The following is a 6729-nucleotide window of genomic DNA, read 5'->3' on the forward strand; positions in this document are numbered from 1 at the left end:
TGAGGTGGGGGGTGGAGAGGGGAGCACTGCCATCATGTCTGACTCAGGCTCTGTGGGGTCCCTATGGAAGGATCTCTGGAGGGTGTGAGCAGGGTACTGTACCCAAACATAACCAAAAAAACCCCATCAGTGTTCACACCCCTCCAGGCTGGATAAGTCAGGGTGCAAATCAAACACATGTAGGAGCTAGATTGACTACAAATAACCAGCTCCTTGGGACATGTAGATCAGTGACACTGGGTAGCAAACCTGTCCTTCTGCAGCAGAGGACTTTTTCCAACTTGCGCTTCTGACGTGGTCAGCATGGTTTTGAGCTGCATCCCTACAGGAGCATCTCCCTGCAGCACCATCTTCTGATTGCACTGCATCCAGAAAGCTTTCAGCCCCCAAATCTCAGTGCTATGGCCCTTTGCAGAGCAGCTGGTACCTCCCTCTTCCCAGAAAGAAGCCCTTGAAAGCAGCTGCAGAGTGACACTGGCAGAGGGGGCAGTTGGGGTGACACTGTGTGTTTATCAGGGGGCCGGTCCTGGGCTGCTGCCATCTACCAGCCAGGGTCAGGATGCAAGTAGACGTGAGAAGCCAAAAGGCACCTCTTGATTGGAAAGATCTTGCAGACCTGACCAGGGGCTGAAGTTCGTATGCAATGCAAGAACTGACGTTGCTTAAAGCCTTTCGGACTGTTGCCTGTTTTTAAGGGCAAGCATGTGCACGTGAGCTCCAAGGCAGAGGAGAGGGGTGAAGCATGAGGCTGTGCTGGGACTCGAGGTGGGAGAAGCTGAGGCAAAGGCTTTTGGTTTTGGGGTGCTCTGCCCCATGCCCAGCCGAACGCACTGGCCTCCGAGAACAGGACCACTCGCTGCAAGCTGCATCCCCCTGCCAGCAGCAGCCCTCCGTGCCACCAGATGTAGTATTAGGAGAGGACAAGTGATGGCAGCAGCCCTCACCACTGCCAGCATCCCTGCGGAAAGGCCAGGCATCCCGGTCCCAGCCTCTCCCAGCCTGCTCCAGCGCAGGGGAAAGGTGGGAGCCTGCTGGGTGAGGACACACTGCTGGGGAGTGCCTGATGCCGGCAGGCACAGAGGGAGCTTCATGCCCCTTTGCCTAGTGCAAAGTCTCCTTTTGAAGGACTGGAGACGATGCGGAGCTGAAGGAGCATCCATCACCCTGGGCAGCTCTGGCCTGCAAGTCCAGGACCTACCTGAGCCTACAGGGATGCAGACAGCCACCAGGATTTGGCCCGAGGAGAATGGACTGAGCACCATGCCTAGCGCTGGCTCTGCTGAACCTGGGAGCCTTGGGACAAATGAAGAAAATGACAGACTAGAGGGAAATTAATAGAGCAGAAAATTTGAAATGATGTGGAAATAATTCCCCCAGCTTAAGGAGAGCTCCTCGTATGCTTAATTTCAGAACGCAACTGTTTTCGTGCTGCTAAATTACAGTATCAACGCGAGGGGCCCTGACTGCAGCTTATGGGACATGGGGACACTTCCACGCACACGGCGAGCTCTCCCGTCTGGAGCCAGGTAAGGGCTGGGGTGGCCCTAGTTTGCCACAGGGTTGGTGGCATGGGGTGGTGGTGGCTGTCTTGGAAAAGCCAGCATGCTGCTGGTTGCCTTCATGAAGATTTGACCTGTTAACCTTTCATCCCTAATTAGGACCTGCCATTAGCAGCGAGGGGGGAGGACAGGGGATGGGGGGATCTGTGAGGTGCCTGTTGGCTCCTTCCCCCGCTGCCAAACTCTGCTCCCTGCTTCTCAATGGGAATTTCTGTCCTCTCTGCTGAGCCAAGTAAAGAGGCTGAGGCACAGCCAGGCTTGGGAGCTGATGAGCTGGGAGGGATGGAGGGAGGGGAAGGGAAGGGAAGGGAAGGAAGGGAAGGGAAGGGAAGGGAAGGGAAGGGAAGGGAAGGGAAGGGAGGGAAGGAAGGGAAGGGAAGGGAAGGGAAGGGAAGGGAAGGGAAGGGAAGGGAAGGGAAGGGAAGGGAAGGGAAGGGAAGGGAAGGGAAGGGAAGGGAAGGGAAGGGAAGGGAAGGGAAGGGAAGGGAAGGGAAGGGAAGGGAAGGGAAGGGAAGGGAAGGGAAGGGAAGGGAAGGGAAGGGAAGGGAAGGGAAGGGAAGGGAAGGGAAGGGAAGGGAAGGGAAGGGAAGGGAAGGGAAGGGAAGGGAAGGGAAGGGAAGGGAAGGGAAGGGAAGGGAAGGGAAGGGAAGGGAAGGGAAGGAAGGGAAGGGGAAGGAAGGGAAGGGGAAGGGAAGGGAAGGGAAGGGAAGGGAAGGGAGTGTCACTCTTGTTACACTGAAACCTCCTGAATCCACCTGCTGTGCGGGGTCTGGCCTCAACTGCGAGGACAGTGTTGATGCCCTGACCTGGCTCTCTGCTCTGACGTTTCCCTGGCTGGCACCTGGGACAGGTGAGGGCTGAGCTGGCCCTGCAGAGACATCCCACTGCTTGCAGCCATCTACGGGTAAAGGTCTGATCCTGTGCGGCTGAGCCAAAGACGGAGTGAGCATTGGAGAGCCAACTCTGCCCCTGCGCCAGGACCTGTAGGATTGGGATGAAAACTCTCTCTCTGGGCACACTCCCCATCCAGGGATATGAGATCTCTTGGGCAGAGGCCACAGAGAACAGAAACTGTAAGGATCCTGGGAAAAAGCATGCATCCATGATAATGGTGCCCCTTGCACCTCATCCCAGCCCAGGGTTCCCCTGCTCAGCGCTCGGTGTCAGGGGAAGTGGGTGCAGGGAAGATGCTCTCTGAGATGCTGGAAATCTGTTGAGAATTCCCCAGGGAGCCCTGGGAAGAGAGAAATCAGCTTCTTTCCTGACAAAAGAAGTTTTCAAGGTGTCCTTTAAGCTTCACAGCGCACAGTGAGATTGATCTGTGCTCAGCCCCCCAGAGAAAATCACCAGTCTGTATTTTCTCTTTCCTCACACATAAATGGGCAGGAGCAGCCCACACGTCCCCGTCAGCAGAGCCGGGAGCAGGCAGCCCCAGGCAACTGGGAGAAGGGAGACAGGCAGGGCCAGCGTGGATCCCCCGCAGCCCTGCACCAGGCATCAGAGCCGCATCCAGCCCTGCCCTGGAGCGAGGGCTTGGTTTCCTTCTCTTCCCTGCAGCAAACACGGCTGGCTACAGACTCCTGATGTGCAGGGAACGAGGGGCATGGATGGGGAGAGACACAGCCCTGGGATGTGGGCAGGGGAGCTGGGGCATCCCATCTGGAGACACAACCCCAAACTACCCGAGGGAGAGCATCAGGAAGAGAGAAAGCAGCTTTTTGCTGCTAACTTTTTGCTGCTAAAGCACGCACTGCTGTGCGTGCTCCAGTGCCGCGCTTGCCGTGCATGCGTGAACATGCAGACCTGCATCCCTGATGGGACACTCCCATTTAGGAAACCAGGGTGGCAGCTCCTCTCCTCCACGGTGCTGGACATCCAGAGGGCACATCCACACAGAAAACTTTCACATATCATGGGCACACTACAAAAAGCCCTGACTCGCCTGAGCAATGCTGGAAGAACCAACTGGAGCGGGCTCTGTCCTCTTTCTGTTGAGCTAGACCACTCCTGGGTCCTTGCTAATCAATCTGAGTGAAGGTTTCAGCCTTCCTGGGAAATATCCAGGTTTCCCAAGACTGCATCCACAGGCCAGTTCATCCCTGCCTGCCCTAGTTTCGTGTTGCTCACTGCTGAGTACCGGCAGTGCCGTGTATTCCCCCAGCACAGGCAGCTTGACACAAGCTGCGGAAATTTCACTTTTATTACAGCAGATGGAGTCTGAAGCCTGACATCCGGAGAAGAGGAGCGTGCCCACCTTCCTCTGCAGCCACAGCCTGCACAGGGCTCACCAGCCACCCCGCTGGGCTGTGCCAGGGCACAGAGCATCTCTGGGCAGGGCACCATCCTTCTGCATGCCCCCAGGGTCAACGTCTCTGCTCTGATAGCTTTGACATGGGGAACCAGAGGTCCTCTGTAACCATCCTCTTGCACACATCAGCTATTTGCCCTTTGGTGTACAACTCTCAGCAGCATGGGATAGTGCTTCCCCTTTAGAGTTAGGACATTCTCAATTCCCAAAACCCTGAATTTCCCACCTGGACCAGACCCTCTGGGACATCTCCTGTGCTTGAGTGCCCACAGCTGGCGTTGCCTCAACAGCATATCTGCCGTCCTTCCATTCCAGTGCTTGTAGCATCTATTGATGTTCCACTGGTGGAGTCACTCGCTCGGCCCCAAGAGCCCCTGTCTCTCTTTCCTGGAGCTCTGAGTCCCAGATTAGGCTTGTCAGGGAGACCTGGCTGAGCGTGGTGCATGACTGAGGCAACAGCAGATGAACAGCACCACAGACAAACACATAGAAGAAAAACTATATTGAACCCTCTGTGCACATAAATGGCTCCAAACTCAAATGCAAGAGCTGGAGAAATGGATTTAGGAACACCAGGAGGTTTCATCATCACCCCATGATAGACATAGGGTCTGATCGCCCCTTAGGCTGGGTATAGCAGAATGAGCGGGAGACTTTCCAGGACAAGACCACTGTAACCAGCACAAGAAGGGCCTGGATTTGCACCTCTAAGCTTGGCCCACGTGAGTGCCAGCCACTGTCAGCTGGAGCTGGGAGAAGACTGAGATAGACCGTAAAGCCTGACCACAAGAGCCAAGAATGATAAATCAAATTTAAAAAATAGTCTATTAACCATACTGGACTGCTTGCTATGGCTGGGATGGTCATCTCCCACCAGTGACTCCAGTCCAGTGGATGTTGTAGGGGGAAAAACCTTCGTCATCACCATCAAGGCTTCACCAGTGGCCTGGGGCAGCCAGGCAGCGAGGAGTGGAGGGGCAGAGGCAGGCAGAGAGCAGAGGGAGTGGAGGCAGAGTGATGAGCCTGCTCTGTCACTGCTCCCCTGGGCTCTGACGAGCACAGACCACTCCTGCTGCCAGCGCAGCACCTGGTGGCTTTGGGTTATGGCTGGGAGAAGGATGAGGCAGGAGAGCTGCAGGGGAGAGCGCGTGTGTCAGAGAACCCCTGGCCGCTCGCTGTGTTGTGCCAGCAATAGCGTGTAAAGCGCTGTCTGTGCGAGAGGAATCGCGTGTCAAGTGCTCCCCGGGGCCGCGAGATCGCTGCTCGCCACCGCCTGCCTCCATCCCTGCCCTCCCCGCGCAGGAGGCAAGGGCAGAGCAGCGGAAAGCGTCTGGAAGCGGCATCCCAGCAGGCAGCCCACCCGCTGGGCTGGAAGGCAGCAAAGGCTGCTGCCAGGGAAAGGCTGCATCCCTGGGCACAGCCCGGACTCTCCTGGACTGGTGGTGTGCTCCCAAAATCAGCCACCCCAGGACAGGGGAGGTGCTGGGATTGGAGAGTAGGAACTGGGTCAGTCCTTCGGAGGCTGAAGCGCTGCAGTCGGTGGGTTCAGGCTGCTTTATGACATCTTGGCTCTTGGCCCATCACTACTCCATTTATTTCAGCAGACTGGCTTATACCTGTCATGGTCGGATGTCATTCCTGCTCCATCACGTTGCCTCTCCTTGAAGCATGGGCAGAAGAACATGGAAACCCCTGTGCCCTTGGCTAAGGGGCCGTGTGGGGGACGCACAGAGAGCTGGCAAATGTGATCCACCCACATGAATGGTGCCACTACCATTTCTCAAGTGGCACCCAAGAAGTCACACCACATGTGGGCAGACAGAAAAATTAGCTCTGGAGCTAATTGCACCGTCTCCTGATTCGCACCTGCTGAAGGTCAGCGAGTCTCTGAGTGGGAACGGAGATAGCAGTGCACGGCTGTGATGGACGTGTAAGAAAGGACAGACCTTTTCCCACAGAAAAGCCACACCAGAGGGGATGGACTGGATTGTTCCAGCAGGGAAAGAGCAAAAACACACAGCCCAAAAGGTCCGAGTTTCCACGGCTGTCATGAAACGAGGCTCAGCCAAAGATTTAGGTTGGGAGGTCTCTCTGGAGGTGCACAGTCCAGCACCCAGCTCCAAGGACAGCTGACTTCAAAGTCAGATCAGGTTGTCCTTGGTCAACTGGGAGGTGAAAATCTTCACAGAGATTTTTGGCCCCCACCAGTACTGCCTGGGATATTTTATGCCTGCACGTGATTAACAGCATGGGCGCAATTCAGGGATGCAAAAGGCAGAGCTGCAAAATCACACAGCCCTTTCCAGATACTCAAGCATTTAATTCCGTGCAGAGTCCTGGTGCCTTTGATGCCTCCTGCAGTCGCTCGTGTGGGAAAGAGACAATCAAGTTCCTGCCGAGCATAAGCCACATGCTCGTGCGTATGGATGGAGCCAGGGAGGAATGGCTGTTCTTGCACAAAGGAAGCTGAGGCAAGTTGGGATGCACAAAGTTTTGCAGCCGATGGTACATGCAGGCTTCAAGGTTACCTTACAAAAACACAGGGACAGAGAGAGACAGATGCACTATGATCTTTGTTGTGTCCCCTTCTCCCTGCCCCATGGAGCAGCTCTGGGGAAGCCCGTTAGCCCTCACATTGTCCCAAATAACTGGAAAATTTGAACAGCAGGAATGTCCTTGCTAGATACAATTAGCTGCCCGAAATAATCCAGCTGAATTCTCAGGAGCCGGGCTTATTCCGCAGGCCTGATCATTAGAAAAATCATCAAGATCTTGCTGAAGAGAGAGCATTTATCAGCCTGTTGGAGAGCCAACCCCGTGCCTCCAGAGCAGAAGCTGCATCCTTCGTGCAGGAGGTACCTG

This window comes from Tauraco erythrolophus, chromosome 23, assembly GCF_009769465.1.
Source record: "Tauraco erythrolophus isolate bTauEry1 chromosome 23, bTauEry1.pri, whole genome shotgun sequence".
Lineage (NCBI taxonomy): Eukaryota > Metazoa > Chordata > Aves > Musophagiformes > Musophagidae > Tauraco > Tauraco erythrolophus.